We start from the raw sequence: 22,736 nt of genomic DNA on the forward strand, positions 1-22,736 counted from the left end.
AACAGATTGCACAATCTCTACCAGCAATCTTGAAGCATGTCTGATTTTCCACCTGGTGAGAAGAAGCCTGAGTTAGAGACTTGTATTAATGCTGGAGTGCTGGCATAGACCACGTCTGCCAACTTCTTAACCCATAAGCAATTATGCAAAATGATAAAAAATATCACTTAAAAGAAATGTTTAGACACTGTCCTTTTAAAAACCTTAGGTACTGACTAGATTTTAGTCACTAGAACAAGTAGGCAGGAAGGTGCTGACACCCTGAAAACCACGGCTTACTTCTAAAAACATCCTTAAACTCCAGGGAACCTGGCTCCGTCTTCTAAACTCCTTACTCCACGAGGGAATGAGACAGTCACCTCACGAGTGTTCATCAGTAAGTTTTATTGTCCTTTCAGAGATTATAAGTTTCACTTGAAAGTTCTATTTCTGAGGCTCATTGGATCTCTCTAGTTAATATAAATTTGAGGTAGTACTTATTTTCATGTCATGGAATATTCTCTGCTGGTACCCAGCATCAGACCTATTTTCTACACTTTAACGTATTAAATTCTGCCTTGTTTGTTTGTAAAGCATCTCTTAATACTAACTCAGCCAATGTCACCTGTGCTGGAGGTGGTTAAGATCCACCTCCCCAAAGCATGTTACCACGGTGACAAAGTAGTGACCTAATTTGCACACACCTGCTGGGTTAATTGGGCCAAAATGAAAGATGATGTATATGCTCAAAATCCAAAACTGATTTTTTCCTCAAAATTAAACATTTGATTTTTTTTAAATTAGCAGTTTCTAAAGCTCAGTAAGGTACTCCAGGTGTGCATTTGCCCGTTAATATACCCTGAATGTTTCATGACACTTGAGGAGCAAAATATATTGCGTAATGATTACAAATCTTTTATGTATTTTCTGTGTGCAATCATTATTATGAGTAAGTGGTCTCAATCACTGTGCCTAAGGGTCGGGCCACTGCCTCAAAGCAAATAGGGACATCAGAACTGTGGCAAGTTAACATGCAGAGTCTGAGCCACCTCTAAAAGTGCAAGTTTGCTTTGGAGAAAGCTGCTCTCCATAGCCTGCAGCAGCCTGCAACACCTCCTCGACAAAAAAAACTCTTACCTCTGCTTTACCTCTTCCCACCTCTTTGTACTCATCCTTCCCAGACCACTGAATAGCTTTTCTTTGAGCCATATAAAGTTATATACCAAGAACTGATAGGATACGAGCAAGCAGACACTCCATGAGACTGCTGGTAAAGTCACAGCAATGCATAAGTGGTATAGCTAGATGCATGAAAAGCTTGAAAAATGTGTATATCTTTGACTCAGCTATTCTACTTGTAATAACTTGTCCTAAGGACATAATCAGAGATGTTCATAAGAATGTGCACACAATGATATTAATCAATACGTTATTTGTAATAGACAAAAACTGGAAGCAACTTACATGTCCAAGAACAAGAGATTGGCTAAGTTATTTTAACACATCCTTTGTATGGGATACTATATAATCAATAAAAAAAATCATGCCAGAGAAAAATTACTTATTAACAGAAACAAATGTTCATAACATATAGCTAGTTGAAAAATCAGAATCCACAATCATGCAAAGAGTATAATCTTATGTATTTTGTATGCATACATAACATACACACATCAAAATGTTAATAATGATTTTTTCTAAGTGGTAATAATAACATCAAGGGTGGTTTTATTGTCTTCTTTCTGCCTTTTTGTGTTTTCCAAATAGTTTTACTATGATGGTGTGTTACTTTTATAATAGAAAAAATGAATATTCTATTAAAAGTAAAGTGAAGGATAGGCAAAAGCTAAATTGCATTTCTCGATTCCTCTCCCTCACTTAGATTCACATTTCATCTGTCCTTACTTCTCTCCAAGTCAATTCCAGTCATAAATATAAAAGATGTTAAACTGAATAATATTCTTTTAATGGTAAATATTCAACTTTCTAATTGAATGGCTACTTTACTTATTTACAAACCTTACAAAGATGTCAGCTAACAGAACTCTTAGAGTCTCCAGGCTGCTTTTCAAGCTTAGAAAAACCATACAAAGTAATGGCCTTTTAGTAATGATGATGACTTGAAGTGAACTTTTCAAGGAACTTTTCATCACCTGGCTACTGCGTCCTGCTTAAATTAGAACGTTCACATTTTTATTTTATTTGTACAGTTATAGGTCTTACTGATAAGTAAGTGCTTTTCTTAAGTAAGTAAAATTAACGTTGCCATATGAACTGAAATTGCTGTTAAAGGTATCTCGCTAGGGGTTTGATTTATTCTATGATGCTTTCACTGATTTAATCATTGCTTAGATTATCAAAATATAATAATTTATTCTCATAAGTAAAAAAGTTTCTTGGGATTTTCCTATGTCATAAACAATAAACATCAGTGATTGATAAATAAAGAAAAATATGTCAATTTTGACATTTCAGTTCTCATTCTACCAGTTTTTTTTTTTTTAGGTTAGTGCTGATCTCTGCCTTCCTAAGGAACTCAAGGGACAAAAAAAAAAGTCTGTTTTTTCAAGTGATAAAATAAAAATTGTTTAATAAATTTCCCCAAAATGTGTTAATAATTTAAAATATATATATATATATATATATATATATATATATATATATATATACAGTGTACAAAAATAAAATATCATTGAATTAAACCTATAAATATTCAAAAAGACTAAATCACAAACGTACTAGAAGAAAATATGGGTAATTTGTATTGAATAGTCTACATTATAAAGGAAATAATTGATAAATGCAGCTACATAAAAAAAATAACAAAAGTCAAAAAGCAAATTAAAAACTGAGAAATATTTTAAAACATGTTACAAAAAAGTGTTATTTTCCATATACAAAGAGGTTATACAAATCAATCAATCAATAGAAGACAAAAAAAAAAAACCTATAGCAAAAATGGAAAGTATTTAACAGCCACTCACGGAAAAAGAAATACAAATAGCAAAATTTTAAAATGGTGTTTAGTCCAACTCATAAATAAATAAATGCAAATCAATGCAGTGATTAAATATCATTTTTACTTTTCAAACTAGAACAAAAAATTCGTTAAAGCCACGTATTGGTAAGGCTTAAGAAAGTAGGTATTCTCATACACAGTTGTTAGAAGTATATATTAGTACAATGTTTTTAAAGGAAGATTTTTAAAAGCTATCAAAATTTTAATTATCCAAGTATACGTAGGAAATTATACTATGTCTACATTAGAATAAACACAAGATATACTTAGAAGGCTGTTTATTGTAATAGTTTTTGAAGAGGGAAGAAATTGAAAATAACCAAGTGTCCATAAATTAGACCATGGTTAAATACATTTTGTTACACTCATAAAATGGAAATATTAGGAAGCTATAAAAAAGAAGATGATATAGCATAATATATTACAGTATAAATTCTATAAAATCTCTAAGACATAGTATTAAAAAGAAAACGAAATACAAAGAGAACTTGAATGGTGTGATTTCTACTCATTTTAAAATGTAGGTATATAGGTATATTTTTGTACATGTACACTTGAAACTGTCTATCTCTAGTAATAGTACTATAAGTTGGTAAAAACATACTTTTCATTTTACATCTTTGCGTACCATTTTATTTTTAAAAATTTTCACTATGTGCATGTATTTTAAAAATAAAAATAGCAAAACCAAATTGTGGTAGATGGTGAAAAGTGAAGTAAAAATGGTGAAAATGGAAGTAAAGAGTACTGTATTGCTGAGTTCTTCACTCTGCACTTGTCTAGTCCTATTCAAAATCACTATGTTTCCATTTCTGCATATGTAAAATAATTGAATTATACTAAAAAGATAACGCAATTTTCTTATAGTTCTAACAGTTTATACTTTTAGATCTTAATAATCCAATATAGAACAGTGGAAAAATATGTTTGAGATTTAAATATCTATTTTGAGCATCTGTAGCTGCTACAGTGAACAAATCTCTGTTTGGTACTTTGTAGACAGACTGTAGTCATGTCTTTATGACAATAGAAAACAATGTATTATGATGAAAATCTTGATAAGCTGAAAAAACTAAACATTATCTTAAATACTACACTCATGGTACAAGTAGTGCTTCTAGGTCTTCACAGTTTAGTTCTGCACAGGTGTTGAAACATGCCAAACAAGACTGATCAGAAATATATTTCGTATATAATTCATTGCCAACTTTTAGTATTGGCCCTGGAGTTTTCTTGAACCTATTCTTGATATATGCTGTCAAATATACAACTTGAGTAGAACAAAAGGTCAAAATTGGTTTATAATTCAGATATCTTTTATAACAAACACTCTTTAACACTTTGCGATATTCTATAACATTATAGTGCATGCTTACAAGTTATAAAAAGTACTCTGTATCTTTTTAATTTGTGATATTTGAAGCTTCAGTATGATAATGGCCTTCTTCCATTGTGGCTTAATATTCTTGACACTTGGATAGTTGTTTTTAAAAGCCAAATACCTCAGTCATGGTTGGATGACAAATTGTATGGTTACCTAAGTTACATAGAGAAAATTGTGCACTGTAGTATTTCTGAGAAAGAAAGTAGTTTTTGCCTTCATTTTTGGTTTCCATTATTGTGATAAGAACAGAATTATGGGAATTTCTGTGATAATACTCAGTGGTATAACTGTTAATAGTGTTGTGTTATCAATCATACCACAGTTTGGTTTACAAATAAGAATGCAGGTAAAGCCTAGCAAAAATTATATTCAGAGATTTTTAGTTTCTCTACTCAGAAAAAAAATTTAAACCCTTTCTTCTAAAAACCATTTCTGAAAATGTTATTTGGCTCTATTTTTCAACTGTTCACAATACAGTGTGTACTTCCTTGTGCATTTTTTTCATATGGTATCATCCTGAGTCTTGGTAATACTGTCATCTGTTATAGCAGCAAGCAATGGGAAAATAATAATGCCGTGAGTACAATGTTGATTAGACACTTAAAATCAGGAAAATTCAATCAAATCTCATCGGTTTCAATAATTTACCACCACACGTCCTTGTCTAGTTATGGATAAACAATTTAATTTTGAATGAAGTATTTGGAGAAACTTCTGCTTGAGAATGAAAGTAGAGATGAGAAGAACAGATTTCTTGTGTTCAATTCAAATGGAAAGATAACTACATATTCCTAAAAAGTTCTATGTTAAATCTTGACCTCGTATAAGACTATTAAAAAAAATTAAATCTAAGGAAATTCTGTTTGACCTTCCATTTTCATTTAAAGCCTTGGTATACAGAAAAAGAAGAAAAGGAATGATATTACTCCTAGAAAAGATGATTTGCCAAAGGGAGAAATGATTGTTCAAGAATTCCTGTGGCTCCTCTACCAATCCTTGGCATCAAAGTGGGCAATGGAATTGATAAAGGCAGCTAAGAGTAACAATAAATCCAGTCCCTCTCTTTGTGGCCTAACTTTGGCTTTCACAAATAAGAAGTCTGTAAAATTTTAGGAAGATATAATTAAGCTTCTTTAATCCATCCCTGAATGCTTATTTTTGCTATGTTTACTATCAGGATGAAGAGGAGGGTCAACTGGATGCCCTTGAAGCAGACCTCCTAATTGTACATTGTTAATAGCTAACGGACAGGACATGCATCCCCTTACTTCCCTACTCTAATACACATACACCTTGGGGGCACAACCTGTAAGAATATAGAGATAAAACTTCTTATACTCCATATCTTTCCTTGACTGGCTCCTTCATATTTTTCCACTCTTAGTTCAAGAATTATTTCCACAGATAGTCCACCAATGACCACTCTCCACCCCCCTGAGACAATCCTACTTTTTCTGCTGCACTTTCTGAATAGCCTACACCACTTTCTAAACATATCTAAACATATCTTATTTATGTATTTGTTAATTTGTTTATTGTCTCCTCCCATACACACACACTACCACCCTACTGCCATGTTAACTCCATGAGTTACAGTATCTTAGTCTTGCTGTTCAGAGCTGTATCTCCAGTGTCTGGAACTAGGTCTGACTTTCACCACAGTGTACGAGTGATCCATACCAGAGAGTAATCTGCAATTTAGCAAAAGGATACTTTCTTCTCTTTGGTTCATATAGCAACAGGAACAAGACAAATCAGAATAGGTTAATTCAAATTAATATATTTTGGTTGCAAATCATAATTTTGTAAATCAAAATCATTTTCACATTTAACTGTATTACTATTTCAGAGATTATTTAATTTTCATTTATTTATTTCATTTATTTAATTTCTATTTCTATTTTATTTTATTTTTTTGGCAGGGATATCTAATACCTACTTCTAATTTCTTCTGTCCTATGAGCATACGATTATATTATCCAGAACAGAAGTGCACCAGACAAGCTCCAACTTATAGGAATTGTTCAGTAGATAAGACAGGTCATAATTCATATAATTACTAATTATCTATTTTTAAAATTCAAATTGTTTGCTTACTGAGTATTTGTAAAGAAAAACACACCTGTAATATCCCACAATCATGAGGTGGAAAGTACCAACAAATGTTTCTAATTCTATTCCAATTCTTTTTGGACTGTCTTTACTCTCCACTGCCTCTATTTACTGTCACCCTAATAATACTCCTTACTTACATTTTTCAACATAAAAACATTTCAAGACTTTCGGAATCAACTTGGGAGAAGTAGAATGAATGCAGGTATTTTACTTGAATAGGGCTGAGCTTAAATTCTGTCTCAGCCACTTACCGGCTCTATGAAGTTAGAAGTTAACTTCTCTGAGCTGAGCCTTGCTTTCTCAGTCTGGTCCTGGATACTTATGACTTCCAGTTACCACTTAATGCAGGTGTATTTTTATATACAGCCAGATTCATAACTGTCTAATAAAGACCTTGCCTATGCCAAATATAAAGATTATCACATGGTTTCAACAAACTATTGTTTAGCACAATGCTTTTGTCACTCTATGACACTAAATTTCAGGTGCATACTTGGCTTATAATATCTGGAGATCATTATGAAAAAATTATGTAACTCATAATTTAGGTCATGAGTAAAGTTATTTGAAAATACCATGGACTATAAAAGTACATTTTGTATCTCAACACACATGGATTCACAGAAAAGTTGTATGATATAAAAGTCAGTTTTTAATTTTGCACTGCATCTGTGGAGTAACTGTAACCCTGCTGATTACCTGTTCTATGCCTAAATTCAGCATCTATAATGAAAAGGAAGTTTCAGTAGTTTAAGAATATGAAAGAAAATGACTCATAATTCAACTACATCCATAAAAAATGCCAAGGTTTTAAGGCAGCAAGTGTTCTACAAATGCTGAACAGATAAACTTTGTCAACTACAGAGGAGAGAAAGGATTAATGTGTGAGTGTGTAAATAAGGCTTCCATGGTTATTTACTACAGAAACTTTAAGTTACATTCTATAGTATGTTGAATACGTCTTCCAAATTTTCATGTCTACCTACCTGGGACCTCAGCATCTGATATTACTGGGAAATTGGGTCTTTGCAGATATAACTAGTTAAAGATCTTGAGACGAAATCATCTTAGATTTAGGGTGAGCCCCAAATCCTTATAAGGACACCTTATAAGGACACTTATAAGGTGTCCTTATAAGAAGAGGAGAGAACAGAGACACACACAGAAGGGGAGGCCATGTGAAGATGGAAGCAGAGTTTGAAGTTATGCTGACAAAAGCCAAGGGACACTGGGGGCCACCAAACACTGGAAGAGGCAAGAAAAATTCTCACCTAGGGTCTTCAGAGGAATTGTGGCCCTGCTGTACCTTGATTTTGGACTTCTGGCCTTCATAACTGTGAGAGGACAAATTTCTCTTGTTTAAAGCCAGTCATTTTGTAGCAATTTGTCACAGCAGCCCTAGGAAGCTAATACACTTTCTCTGTGCTTTCCAGGTCTAAAACAGTAAAAGAGGGTTCAGCAGTTTCATAAGTGTAAATGGTGACCTTGAAGCCCCTAGTTAACAGGAGTATCCAAGGACAAAGAGAGATCAATGAGAAAACTTAGTGGGAGGTTATAATGATGCTTGCTAGTAGTAGTAAGCCAACATTTAAAAGTGATAAACTGTCTTCTACTTGGAGTTGTTCCCTCTTAAATCCCATAAATAGATGCCATCTAAAAGTGATATAACCTCTTCTAATCCCTTACTTTCAAGAAAGCCAGAAACTGGTCTTAAACAGATGTTAGTCATTTTTATAAATTATGAGATTTATATTTTTAAAAGTCTCAAGTACCATATTGACATAATTAATAAATATTTTATGATAATACATGATCAATAGCAAAGGTATCCTTGAAATCACTTAATTGGACATGATTTAAATCAGTCATCAAATGAAAAGTTATTTATGTTTTTGAAGAACTGGATGCAGAAAGTAAATATACCTATTTTTGATCAATGGGAAGTTAAATATAGTATCGAATGGCAAATTTACAGGGGAAAAATCAATTTTCTTATAGCCGAGGGTATATTCTATTATGACATTGGCAAAGACTCTAATAAGTATACATTGCTTTGCTTGAGGCATCAGACCAGCATGACTGTGTTTGTAATATGTTTGAAATATCTCATAATATCAAAAATTAACCATTTCTTAAAGTAATATTGGACTCAGTTACCCTATTTACTACATAAAGCTAACACATTATAAAAGCAACATTTTTAGTTAACTTTCAGCTTACCTACTTTTTTCTGTACATATCACTATACATCTATACTTACTTAAATCTCAAAATTCAGAAGACTGTAACTCATTTACATGTTTTTATCTTAAAAAGACATGATGTTTAGTACAATCCTGTTTTGATGTTCTTAACAAAAAATGAGAATAGTAAATAATGTGAAAAGTTAAAATACTTTAAGGAAAATATATTTTGAGAGATGAAAGCTTTATTCACACATTTTTACCCTAAAAGTACAGGAATGCACACACTTAGAAAATTAGAAATTATTTTGATAAATTCCCTTAAAGACCCTCAAAATCATAAGGATGATACAAGCATTCATCATTAAACATTACATGTTCAAAGAAGGAACTGTTGAAGGGATTATCTTTCTAGGAAATGGCAAACATCAATTATTATTTTTTTCTTTTTTTTAACCTAAGAGATGTGTACTAATCACTAACTATTAGTAAACTAAATGTTTCTGCAGTTAATATATATTAGTTAGCCAATCTTCTGATCAACCTTCTAGTCACCAAATATTCTAAAGGTAGAAATAAATGGTTCTTACAACTCAGAGATGAGCCTATTTATATTTGAATTGTTTTAGGAGGTGTTGGTCTCCCAAGACTTTATAAGTTCAGTAAGATGTAGATGATTATGGTTTTCACATAATCAAGTGGAGAATGAATATAGTTATGTCAATAGCTAGAATGCTTTGCATTGAATAAATGAATGAATAAAACAAAATGTGACGTTTAAAATGAATCGGTATAAAACAGTTACTTTATAAATTATTAATATTAAATCATTGTTACAGATGAAAGAAAATTGTTATTGAGAAGCAAATGATTCCACAGTATTAGTAATGACTAGGTTATAGAGTATTTTTTAAATTCTTGTTTCTTTTTAGATAAGTGTAATGTTCTATTCAAAGTGCACAATAAATCTGTGAATAAGTCCTATGTTTCATGTTATTTCAAGGCCTAGCTCAAGTCCTGTGTTTTACTTGCAGCTCACTGAGCTCTTATTTCCACTGAATATCTTTAGTATTTACTTAATGACTTGTTCAGCAATGACAAATGGGTTTCATCTTAAATCAACTGCCATCAATTTGTAATGGTTAGCTAAAGTGTCATCTTCAGGAGAATTCTTAGATGAAGTTCTGGTTTAGTGGCAGAGAGAACCATGATGGATTAGTGAGGTCCTTCATGGGCAATGAAGGGGAGTAGGGGGACATTGGGTCTAGAGCCTTCATTTGACAGCAAGAGTGCTGATATTTTTACTTTTATAGGATTTATTTTTCACCAAATCCAGGTCTAGAGCATGCATTTAATACTGAGAGTGTCTTACTTTAATTTATATCATGTCCCTTCAAGTATACTATAAGATTCTTATAGTCAAAGACCATATATAGTTTTTTTTTATGTCCATAGCATCCAGTCATGCCTTGCAAAATCTGCTGATGATGACAAAATGACTTTTTTTAGAATTCACTCTTATTACTATTATTCATCAACTCAATAATCTCAAAAGATTATCAACATTAAACCATTTTAAAGAAACTTTACTACATAAACTGTGGATTTTATGTGTTGTCTTTATCATCTCCAGGTTCAAATTAAACATCAGTAGATTGGTAATATTTGAGAATGAAATATATGCCTGCCAAATAATATGTTGTTCCAATAATGGAACAAACAGAAGATAAAGAAAATAAGCATTTTAAAAGTGGATTTAAGCCTTTTAAAACAATTCTAAATATTTATATATTTAAAATATGTTTTATGTATTTGGTAGGTCCTAGAATTTTTATCCCTTTTTTAATAGCCTGCATCTTTCTGCACCTAGTAAGTGTTGAAGAAATCCATGTCAATTAGTTTAGAGTTACATTAGAGAAATAGTTCCATTTTATATTCCCTCCTGCTAAGCAAATGTTATTTATCATATTCCATAACAGCTCACTGTTTGTTATACATTAACTGCTCATTCTCTGTGCCAATAAGACTGTGCTAGAATGGCAAATGAATTTGGTACGTTCATTTAAATGATTCTGCAAACCACAGGCTACCCAGTTGTCTAATGATAAGAGAGCCCCAAAGCCACCTGATCACCATTATACTCCCTTATATTTTTGGACTAGCATGGTCAATACTGTCAGGATCTCAACACTGAGAAGAATGAGAAGGAAAAGTTTACCTCAGACATAATCATGAAAAGGGGCTTTATTAAATCAGGCACCAATGGTGATATGGCTAGACTGGAAGGAGAATGGAATATAGGATTTGAAGTGCTTTATCTGCTCCAAGACCAATGCTGGTTTTGGCACTTCTTTCACTCTAGTGAGTTGCAAAAAAACAAGCAGGTGCTAGCAATCTGAGAGACCACATGCCAGCTACAGCTGCTTCAAACTGATTCAATTACATCTGCCTGAATAGTCCCAGGACATCAAACCAGTTGAAGAGATCCGTAGGTTGCAAGGAGACCTAGTCTATCCTGAGACAACCACCTGCAAAGCTCCACATTTGGATAAAAGTGATCATTCTATCGCCAGGCACAGGAAAAAAGACCGGAGTGGGAAGGAGGGGGAATGTGATTTTAATTCACTTTAAAATTAAAAATTGGTTACAGAGAGCATAAAAGGTCTCTTTGAATTTTCATGTCTAAAATCTGAGAGTAGCTGAGGTCTTAAGGATACTTTGAAACAGCCTGATTTTGTAATAACATTTCCCAAATCATTGGGTACAGCACATTTACAGAACATGCTCTTGGGATCCGGACTTCGCTCCAAACCTTGTTTGTACAAAAAGGGGCCAAGCAGCTGGGAAATTCTGGAGTGGAGTGTGTCCTCATTAGTTTCCATCTGCCACCAGAACTCAGCTCATGGCAAGTTTGGCTAAGTCCTGGTGTACTCAGGTCCAAATGTGGGTCAGTTTTAATTACACTATACAGAACCCAGTGTGCAGTTTTTAAATCCTTATTATACAGCACAGAGGAATGGGCAGCTCTCCAGCTAATCAATTTTTTAAAAGTACATATATAAAAATTTTAAACCAGGCTAGACAGACAGTGGATGGAAAAAAGTCTTATAAATGAGTACAAGGGTTACTTAAGAGAATTATTAGTGAAATTGGGTCATGAGCAAGTCTGCTTTAAAACTTCAAAGTGAGAACAAACTGTTCCAATGGTAAGATAGAAAACTTAAAATAAGGTGCACAATGCTCCTTGCTCCTCAGTGTGAATGAGTAACAAGGCTGTGGCCAGTTTATAGTAAATACCTATGGCAGCATTGGCTTTCATGTAAGCAGAGATATTTCTTATTTTATTATTCTTTACACTTACCCCCTTTCAAGGAGTAACTCATGGCAGGGACTGTAAAAAAGGAAAAAAAAACCCCACAAACTACCTGTTAAGACTGAAAACAAAGATGAAGGAGAGGAGCGAGAGAAAGAGAAGGAGAGCAGAGTACACACGTGTTGAGAAGCAGACTCTGAGCATGACTTGGCTCTCAATGCCATCCACACAAACTGGGGCCAGAATCAACCCATGCAGTTCATGTTCAGAATCCATCCTGTCCGAAAGCTTCATCAGGTGCAGAAGAGCTAAAACACTAAGCCTTCAACGACAAGTGTCAGCAAAAAATTCAGGAGTGAAGATGTAGGCAGTCAATGTTGGGCATTTATACGATAGAATAATGCACCATTTTTGATAGACAAAATGTCCTTTGGCACAAGCCCTAATGATAAAAAAGTAAATAAATAAACCTTAAATGCTCAATGTATTTTGGGGGCTTTTGACTGACTTGTTATGAAACTTACCCATTAAAAAGGAAGAATTGAATTCTGGGTTCAAATACTAGCGTTTAACATTTACTGGCTGTATGATCTTGAACAAATTGTTTATCCTTCCTGAGTGTAAGTTCTTTTTCACCTGTAAAATGGGGAAAATAACATCTACCTAATACATTGTTGTAAGGATTATCAATAATAATATATATATAAACATCGTTCTGGAATATAAAAGTCACTCAGTAAATGTTAACTATTTTAACCCGACTGTTATGAGTTGAATCATGCCCCCCCCCAAAATATATATGTTAGAGTCCTAACTCCAGTACCTCAAAATGTAACCTTATTTGCAGATAGGGTCTTTAGGAAGTAACCAAGTTAAAATGAGATAATAATTGAAGGCTCTAATCCAAGATGACTGATATCCTTATAAAAAAGGGAAATTTAGACACAGAGACAGATATGCATAGAGAGAAGACAATGTGAAGAGACACTGGGAGAAGATGGACATCTACAAGCCAAGGAGAGAGGCCTAGAACAGATCTTTCCCTCACAGCCCTCAGAAAGAACCAACTCTACCAAAACTTTCATCTCAGGCTTCCAGAGTGAGAAAACTTCTATTGTTTAAGCTGCCCAGTTTGTGATACTTTGTTACAGCAGCCCTAGCAAACTAATACCCAACTAAATAAAAATTTCCTTAAGCATTAATGTTTACCTTGACTCATCATAGTCAAAACTGTACACTTGACATTAGGCAAGTCAACTTTATTAACTCTACTGAATAATGGTCTACTTCATATATTATCTAGTGTTTTTTCCCTTATTTCTTTTCTGACTGCTGTTCAGGAAGATACTGCTGCAACATAAAGAGCCTGGCAGGGGAATACAAAAAAAAAAAAAAAAACTTGTTTATTATAATTAAGATTGTCTAGTTTTTATTAGAGATAAGGGAAAATCATACATACAAATTCACAAATCCACTTTTCTTATCAAGACATTTTACTACACGAATTTCCTTTTTGAGAGAAAAAGAGAGCCTTATAAAGCCATTTACTCATTGCCAACTCTGCTCACTAAACCTGTGGCTGCTTAGATTGTGAAAACCTTGCCAACAGAACCACCTTCAGTTCACTAGGATGCATGTAAGAGTGCATGGTTTAATTAGCAAGTATGGGTTCTTCATTGTTTACGAGATTACTTTTAAGGGTATCTGACTTTCAAAAGAGGGGTGAAGTTGCCTGGGAGTTGTATCAGTAGCCCTTTCACTGCAAGGTACACTTCCATAATCAACAGACACTTAAGTGGATGTGATTATCTTCATCTTGAGCTTTTCTTTAAACAGCCCCAGCTTCTACAGACATGTAGCATGTTCAGTTAGAAATGGTGAGTCTGGGACTTGCCTGGTGGTGCAGTGGTTAAGAATCTGCCTGCCAATGCAGGGGACACGGGTTTGATCCGTGGTCCGGGAAGGTCCCATATGCCGCGGAGCAACTAAGCTCATGTGCCACAACTACTGAGCCTGTGCTCTAGAGCCCTCAAGCCACAACTACTGATGCCTGCGTGCCTAGAGCCCGTGCTCCACAACAAAGAGAAGCCACCACAATGAGAAGCCCGCACACCACAACTAAGAGTATCCCCTGTTCTTCACAACTAGAGAAAGCCCGCGTGCAGCAATGAAGACCCAATGCAGGCAAACATACATACATACATATATAAATTTATTTAAAAAAGAAAAAAGAAATGGTGACTCTAACCAAGATGAACTGAGATACTCAACTGCAATCATCAAAGGCATAACTTTGCCAAAATTAACTTTCCTAATGGGTGAATCCTATACTTCCTCCAAATTCCTATACTGCCTATCATAACAACGTTTATATTTTAACAAGGGGAGAGAAAAGAATATTTATGAAATACTAGTGTGTATTATGCACTAAATAAAGTATTTTGTATACCTAATCGACTTTAATCTTCACATCTATCGTTGAAAAGGTAGACATTGTTACCAAACAATTTTAGGTAAGAACACTCGAGTGTTAGCAAGGTTAGACAACCTCGATCAGGTCACACAGCTACTGAACTGTGGAACTGGAATTCAGTGAAGGTCATTTGAACTCCAAAGCTCCTAAGTTCAAAGTCAGGCAAGAGATTTAGAATCCAGATACCCTAACATATCATTAACTTTTAAGATGCTGATTTATTTAAGGTATCCGCAGTCTCCTTTAAATCATCTGAAGTCACTTAGGTAGTAGATGTCTTGCTAAACTTGACTCAGTTTATTCTCCTTAAGAAGAAACCAGTTATTCACAAACACAAACTAAAAGGCTTCAATCAATTTAGATGAAATTAACCCCTTTATGAGAAAACCTGAAGGTCTTTTAGATTCAGTGCAGGATACCTTGCCTTGTGGTTAGCATTCCAACAACTTGATATAGTCCATTTACTTCCTGTAGATAAGGAATCAACTCTCCAATCACTAGTAGAAAAAAAAATTAACACTAATATTTTTCTGCATGAGGTACCTCACACTAGACCAAGAATCCAGAGTTTTGGTTTCAAATTGTTACATCTCTCACCTACTATACTGTATAACCCTGACAAGTACATCAACTTTTCTGAGCTTATTTTCTCACCATGGATAAAACAAAGAAAATAAATAGTTGACCATTAAGGTCCCTTCAAGTTCTAACACTATGTGATTTTTAGGACTTCTTCTAAATCCCTAGAAGCAGAGGTAACTAGAGAGAACCTTTACAACAATCAATGTGACAGTGTCCAGACCAGGGTACCTGCTCTTGGGCAAGTAGAGGGTCTTTCTTCAGCATCTAAATCGTAGTAGTGGTGTTGGTGGTGTTAGAAATAATAGTAGTATAGTAAGATTTATTGAGCACTTGCTACATGCTAACCACTGGACTAAGAATTTTACGTGTATTATGTTATATTTAACTCAACACAGCAATACATAAGGTAGATACTATTATTTTTCCAATTTTTCAAAGAAGTAACAAAGGAACAGAAAAATTAGGTAACTTGTCTGGGTCCATACTAATAATAACTGGTGAAGACAAAAGGAGTTCTGCTGACATATCTTTGTTTCCTACTAGCCTGTATGCTCTTTGAGGGCAAAGACTTTATCTATTTAGCCTAGCTCAGGGTCTAGGAAATAGTAGGTATTCATTATTGTGTGGAATAAAAGTAAGGAAGGAAATGAGGAAGGGAGGGAGGAAAAGAAGGGGAGAAAGAAAGAAATTATATCTAGACATGCTATGTTCTCAATAAATATTGATTTTCTTCCTTTATTTCTTTAACCCTGAAATCACAGGGAAATCTGCATTTATGCTCAGGAATCCTAGGTGATTTCTCCCTCCTGGGTATTCCATACTGTAATTTCTAGTACAAGTCACTGACGCATTTGCTATCATCTGGTTTAGTATTCTACCTAATACATGTTCTTGGTTCATCTCTTAATTTCTAATGTTAGTCTAACAGAGGATATAGTTGATTCTGCCAAACTAAGTTTCTGGAAAAAAAAATAATGTCCCTGATATTGGCCTCTCACCCATCGGTGTAAACTAAGGTGAAAGAAAAACTGTTCCCAGAGGAAAGATACTTCCAAGCTTAATAGTACCCATGAATATCATCAAGCAGTGGTACTAAAATTTGAGAAGTCTAAACAAGATGTTTTGATGCAATAGATACTGGCTCACTTTGCTACCTCTGCTGTTGTTATGTGACTGCCTCATGCCATACAAAATGGAACTTGAGAGGGGCTTATCTAAAGCAGGTTGTAACTCACACTATTTTGACTCTACCTCTGCTTGGCTTCATATCTACTTATTTACAGTTAGAATTCAGTGAATAATAGAAACCATAATTATAAACATGTATACAGCAAACACAGGGCCCATTACTTCTGTTTAGCAAAACACAAATTTTTTAATATGATCTAATCTTACCAGGCCATAAGTCAACATACAGTTTATTTTTGTGTTTTCAATGAGATAGAATTAGGGTGGGGGTAGGGGGTTTGGGGAAGAAAGTGATTGCTCAGGAAACTCATGGCACTGCTCACATAACACAGAGATTTATTTATTCCTATACTGAAAATATTTCCAAGGTGACAAGTGACTTAGTCATTGAATGCCTCAGCATTGTGCATAAAATAGAGATAATATAAAGACTTTTCTCTTTTTTATAACAAAGTGAATCAGCTATACATATATATATATTCCCATATCTCCTCCCTCTTGCATCTCCCTCCTACCCTCCCTATCCCACACCTCTAGGTGGTCACAAAGCACCAAGCAGAAAGTAACACACCATTGTAAAGCAATTATACATACATACATACATACATACATACATACATACATACATAAATAAATGTGGGGGGAAAAAAAGATTTTCTAGACCCGGGGGGACTGGCCAGGTCCCCAGGGCTCAAGAAATTCTAAGGCCCACTCCCTTTCTTATCATGAAAAAAAAAAAAAGACTTTTCTCATAGTCAGCAAAATGAATACAAAGCACATTGCAAATAGTGTTATGGCAATTCTTGATTGTGATGAGGATCAATTCTTACATATTCATTTGCATTTTAAGGACAGAATTTATCAGTATTCTCATCTCCGTTTCATCAGCAGTATGAGAACTGAAGGAAGTCCATCAGGACCATCCACAATATACAACAAGTAACAAGTTTCTAGGACTCTTTATCCCTCCAGACATGTTTTATTCATACATGCATTCATTCAACATTTATTGACCACCTACTATGTACAAGGCATTGTATTAAGAGTCTGTGGACAACCGTATATTTAGCTCAGTACCAATGTTTCCTACTCCCAAAGAGGTCAGTTAAATTCATATTATGGTAGTTTAAAAAAAACAGATTTAAATGGGTCAATAAAAGGAGAAGATACACAAGCTCTAAGATTTTATGTTACTAAATACTGATGGAAACTCCTTAGCATTTTTTTACTGAAGTATTTTTAGGAAGTATAATGCAGGTTATTTGAGTAAGTTTTCAATACTGGGAATTGGGTACTACCAAATAAATTATTCAATTAAATACTTTGTTTACTGAGTTGTGATTTTTTAAAAATTTTATTTATTTATTTTGTCTGTGCCGGGTCGTAGTTGCAGCACACGGGATCTTTTAGTTGTGGCATGCATGCGGGATCTAGTTCCCGGACCAGGGATGGAACTCGGGCCCCCTGCATTGGGAATGCCTAGTCTTACCAACTGGACCACCAGGGAAGACCTGAGTTCTCACTTTTTATATTATATTTATAGAACTTTACTTAACTAGTATAAGATATACTCTGTAGTAGCTTGTCTATATTGAAAATATAGATATTTGTCAGAAAATATATAGAGCTATTACCCAAAAGAAACTTAACATCACTAACAGCAACACTTAGGGAAAAATATCAGGTGACTAGGATTTGATAGAAGTAAAGGATGATATTCCAGCCTTAAAATTTACATCTGGATTTTAGCCCTTTTTCTAAGATTATTATTTAATTGTTGCTTTTTTTCTCTCTCATTTCCACCCTACTGCAACAGAGGCACACGCACAAATCAAGAAATCATCTTACAATATACACTTAAATTTTCTGAATATGCCCCATGTGTCCACTAATAGCCAAATGCTTTCAAATCTGTTCAGCTAAATGGATCAATAACTACATCCAGCTTCACATAGTGGGGTTGCCAACATAGTGAAATTGAGCCAAACAGAAAGTGTCTCTATGAGGACAAAAATTATTATCAACCCAGTTATCTTGAGAGATCCACTCTCCACAGGTATCCTTTAAAGAAGTTAACATAAACATTATCTAGGGCAGTCAACAGCTGCTAAAAAAATATTTGAGACTGAGAACGAAGAATTTGGATAAATATTTGGGAGCTAAAATCAGTGAGTTTTATAATAAACCAATGCAATAGTTCAAGGTCTACATCAAGTAAGAATCTTTCAAACTCGAAGTACACAAAATACGTAACAGCACAAGCAAACTGCTAACAAGCTTCTCTGTGCTCCCAATCTTATGACACAGCTGCAAGCAACAATTGAGCAGGTGCAACCAAGCTTTTGAGAATTCCTGCCTGTTGCCCAGGAACCACAACACCACACAGTTGAGATTTTTAAACAGGTGCAAACATTTTTTCCCTTTGCTCTAGTGCTTGAGACAGTGAAGCAGACATCTGCAACTACTCCTTACCTAAAGCAACCACCACAGAAAATAAAAAGCAGAACAAAAAGTTTGAAAATAAAACAACAGTGTCAAAAACAGTGGTTTTGCAATAGTCTCTGACTGCATGTCAGGAGTTGCTTTAATAGTACTGTTCCATAAAACACTCTCTAATCTCTCCACCAGATGAATGCTTTGTAATTAAAATTATTCTGCTTCAACAAATCTTAGAAATGTTTATTTGATTCTCACAATAGAGTGAAATGCAAGGTATGTGTAAAATGTACTATCCTTTGACACTGTCAATATTTGTAAGTACTCAAAAATTAACATTTTCACATTATGAAATCTGTAAGCAATTTTAATACCCCAAATTTTAATATCTTTCCAGTTAATATACAGATTGATATAACTATAGGTAATTCATATACGTACCTGTGCAGCTATGGGGCACAAACAGACTTGCAATTTATCAGGTACTCTGAAATGTAAAACAAATATATTTTTTAAGTAAAAATTATTTTCTAAGTGCAGCCACTATTTATGCTGAGACAATTTCTGCAGAGAAGTAGAAAAGACTGCAGTTCTTAAATAGGTGGGTTATTTTATGTCTATATTTTCCCCATAGGATATCTCAGTTCACCCTAAATTCATGTGTGAACTATATACACACAGAGCATCCCGGAGCAGTGTGATCAAAAACAAGTACCATGGCCTCTGAAAGGAAAATGCTTTCACTAGAGAATGAGACAAACACTTAAAAATGTGTTTTTTTCTTTGGTATTCTTCCAAGACTATTGCTTTCCTAATACAAATATGACTGCTACTCTACAAAATGAAACCACTCAGATTCATCTCCACTCAGTTTGGATTTGTGTGGAAGAAAGGTGCTTTTGTAGTTCTCCACAAAAATGCATAATTAAATAAAAGTAAACTCTATGTTCATTAACTTCAAATTACAACAGCAAATAGAAATGATATTGATCACTACAAGAGGGAATGCTAAAGCCACAGTAGATGTGATGCCTCAACTCAACACACTTTGAGATAACTGCCAACGAAGTAGGTATTGACAAAGAAGTCCAGCTTAAACAAAGTATGCACAGTTCACAATTAGACCCGAAAAATATTTGCATGTAAGTGGAAACTGTATTGCAAAATGTAGCCTCTGAACTACTGTGACCCTTAAACATATTTCATAATTCTCTCTGAAAGCAAACTAAAATACTTATTTTATATACTTCTAAACATAGTTGATGATAGTAACATATTAAAGTCATTATATCTAGTTGATAATACTTGCTTATAAGTGTGTAGAAGAAATAATCAATTTTGATGATGACTCAATGAAACACTTTGTCATACACTTCTGATAGGGGTGTGAATTGCTAAAAATTTTCGGGAAAACTATTGAGTAATATGATCAAGAACTTAAAGTTCAGAATCTTTACTCAGTAATTTTAATTCTAGGAATATATCTTACATAACTGAAAACCAACAGAGATTTATGTTAAAAAGGTAATTTGCAATAAAATGGACAACCTGGAAGAAATGGACACATTCTTAGAAATGCACAACCTGCCAAGACTGACTCAGGAAGAAATAGAAAATATGAATAGACCAATCACAAGCACTGAAATTGAAACTGTGATTAAAAATCTTCCATCAAACAAAAGCCCAGGACCAGATGGCTTCACAGGTGAATTCTATCAAACATTTAGAGAAGAGCTAACACCTATCCTTCTCAAACTCTTCCAAAATATAGCAGAGGGAGGAACACTCCCAAACTCATTCTACGAGGCCGACATCACCTTGATACCAAAACCAGGCAAGGATGTCACAAAGAAAGAAAACTACAGGCCAATATCACTGATGAACATAGATGCAAAAATCCTCAACAAAATACTAGCAAACAGAATCCAACAGCACATTAAAAGGATCATACACCATGATCAAGTGGGGTTTATCCCAGGAATGCAAGGATTCTTCAATATACGCAAATCAATCAATGTAATACACCATATTAACAAGTTGAAGGAGAAAAACCATATGATCATCTCAATAGATGCAGAGAAAGCTTTCGACAAAATTCAACACCCATTTATGATAAAAACCCTGCAGAAAGTAGGTATAGAGGGATCTTTCCTCAACATAATAAAGGCCATATATGACAAACCCACAGCCAACATTGTCCTCAATGGTGAAAAACTGAAACCATTTCCACTAAGATCAGGAACAAGACAAGGCTGCCCACTCTCACCACTCTTATTCAACATAGTTTTGGAAGTTTTAGCCACAGCAATCAGAGAAGAAAAGGAAATAAAAGGAATCCAAATTGGAAAAGAAGAAGTAAAGCTGTCACTGTTTGCAGATGACATGATACTATACATAGAGAATCCTAAAGATGCTACCGAAAAACTACTAGAGCTAATCAATGAATTTGGTAAAGTAGCAGGATATAAAATTAATGTACAGAAATCTCTGGCATTCCTATACACTAATGATGAAAAATCTGAAAATGAAATCAAGAAAACACTCCCATTTACCATTGCAACAAAAAGAATAAAATATCTAGGAATAAACCTACCTAAGGAGACAAAAGACCTGTATGCAGAAAACTATAAGACACTGATGAAAGAAATTAAAGATGATACAAATAGATGGAGAGATATACCATGCTCCTGGATTGGAAGAATCAATATTGTGAAAATGACTCTACTACCGAAAGCAATCTACAGATTCAATGCAATCCCTATCAAACTACCAATGGCATTTTTCACAGAACTAGAACAAAAAATTTCAAAATTTGTTTGGAAAAACAAAAGGCCCCGAATAGCTAAAGCAATCTTGAGAACGAAAAACGGAGCTGGAGGAATCAGGCTCCCTGACTTCAGACTATACTACAAAGCTACAGTAATTAAGACAGTCTGGTACTGGCATAAAAACAGAAAGATAGATCAGTGGATCAGGATAGAAAGCCCAGAGATAAACCCACGCACATATGGCCAACTTATCTTTGATAAAGGAGGCAGGAATGTACAGTGGAGAAAGGACAGCCTCTTCAATAAGTGGTGCTGGGAAAACTGGACAGGGACATGTAAAAGTTTGAGATTAGATCATTCCCTAGCACCATACACAAAAATAAGCTCAAAATGGATTAAAGACTTAAATGTAAGGCCAGAAACTATCAAACTCTTAGAGGAAAACATAGGTAGAACACTCTATGACATAAATCACAGCAAGATCCTTTTGGACCCACCTCCTAGAGAAATGGAAATAAAAACAAAGATAAACAAATGGGACCTAATGAAACTTCAAAGCTTTTGCACAGCAAAGGAAACCATAAAGAAGACCAAAAGACAACCCTCAGAATGGGAGAAAATATTTGCAAATGAAGCAACTGACAAAGGATTAATCTCCAAAATTTATAAACAGCTCATGCAGCTCAATAGCAAAAAAACAGACAACCCAATCCAAAAATGGGCAGAAGACTTAAATAGGCATTTCTCCAAAGAAGATATACAGACTGCCAACAAACACATGAAAGAATGCTCAACATCATTAATCATTAGAGAAATGCAAATCAAAACTACAACGAGATATCATCTCACACCAGTCAGAATGGCCATCATCAAGGAATCTAGAAACAATAAATGCTGGAGAGGGTGTGGAGAAAAGGGAACACTCTTGCACTGCTGGTGGGAATGTGAATTGGTACAGCCACTATGGAGAACGGTATGGAGGTTCCTTAAAAAACTACAAATAGAACTACCATATGACCCAGCAATCCCACTACTGGGCATATACCCTGAGAAAACCATAATTCCAAAAGAGACATGTACCAAAATGTTCATTGCAGCTCTATTCACAATAGCCCGGAGCTGGAAACAACCTAAGTGTCCATCATCGGATGAATGGATAAAGAAGATGTGGCACATATATACAATGGAATATTACTCAGCCATAAAAAGAAACGAAACTGAGCTATTTGTAATGAGGTGGATAGACCTAGAGTCTGTCATACAGAGTGAAGTTAGTCAGAAAGAGAAAGACAAATA

General features: G+C 34.4%; 1 protein-coding gene across 9 annotated transcripts in view; it reads right to left on the minus strand.

Annotated features, from left to right (window-relative positions):
- ZBTB20 (zinc finger and BTB domain containing 20) overlaps positions 1-22,736 on the minus strand; it is an 830,948-nt gene that overhangs the window by 559,231 nt on the left and 248,981 nt on the right. For all 9 annotated transcript variants that reach the window (XM_081234533.1, XM_081234531.1, XM_081234534.1 and 6 more), the window contains one exon: positions 19,114-19,159. The gene's annotated coding sequence lies outside the window, so the exon portion shown is untranslated. The remainder of the gene's footprint in view (positions 1-19,113; positions 19,160-22,736) is intronic.

The sequence above is a fragment of the Mesoplodon bidens genome, assembly GCF_964165515.1.
Source record: "Mesoplodon bidens genome assembly, chromosome: 5".
NCBI lineage: Eukaryota > Metazoa > Chordata > Mammalia > Artiodactyla > Ziphiidae > Mesoplodon > Mesoplodon bidens.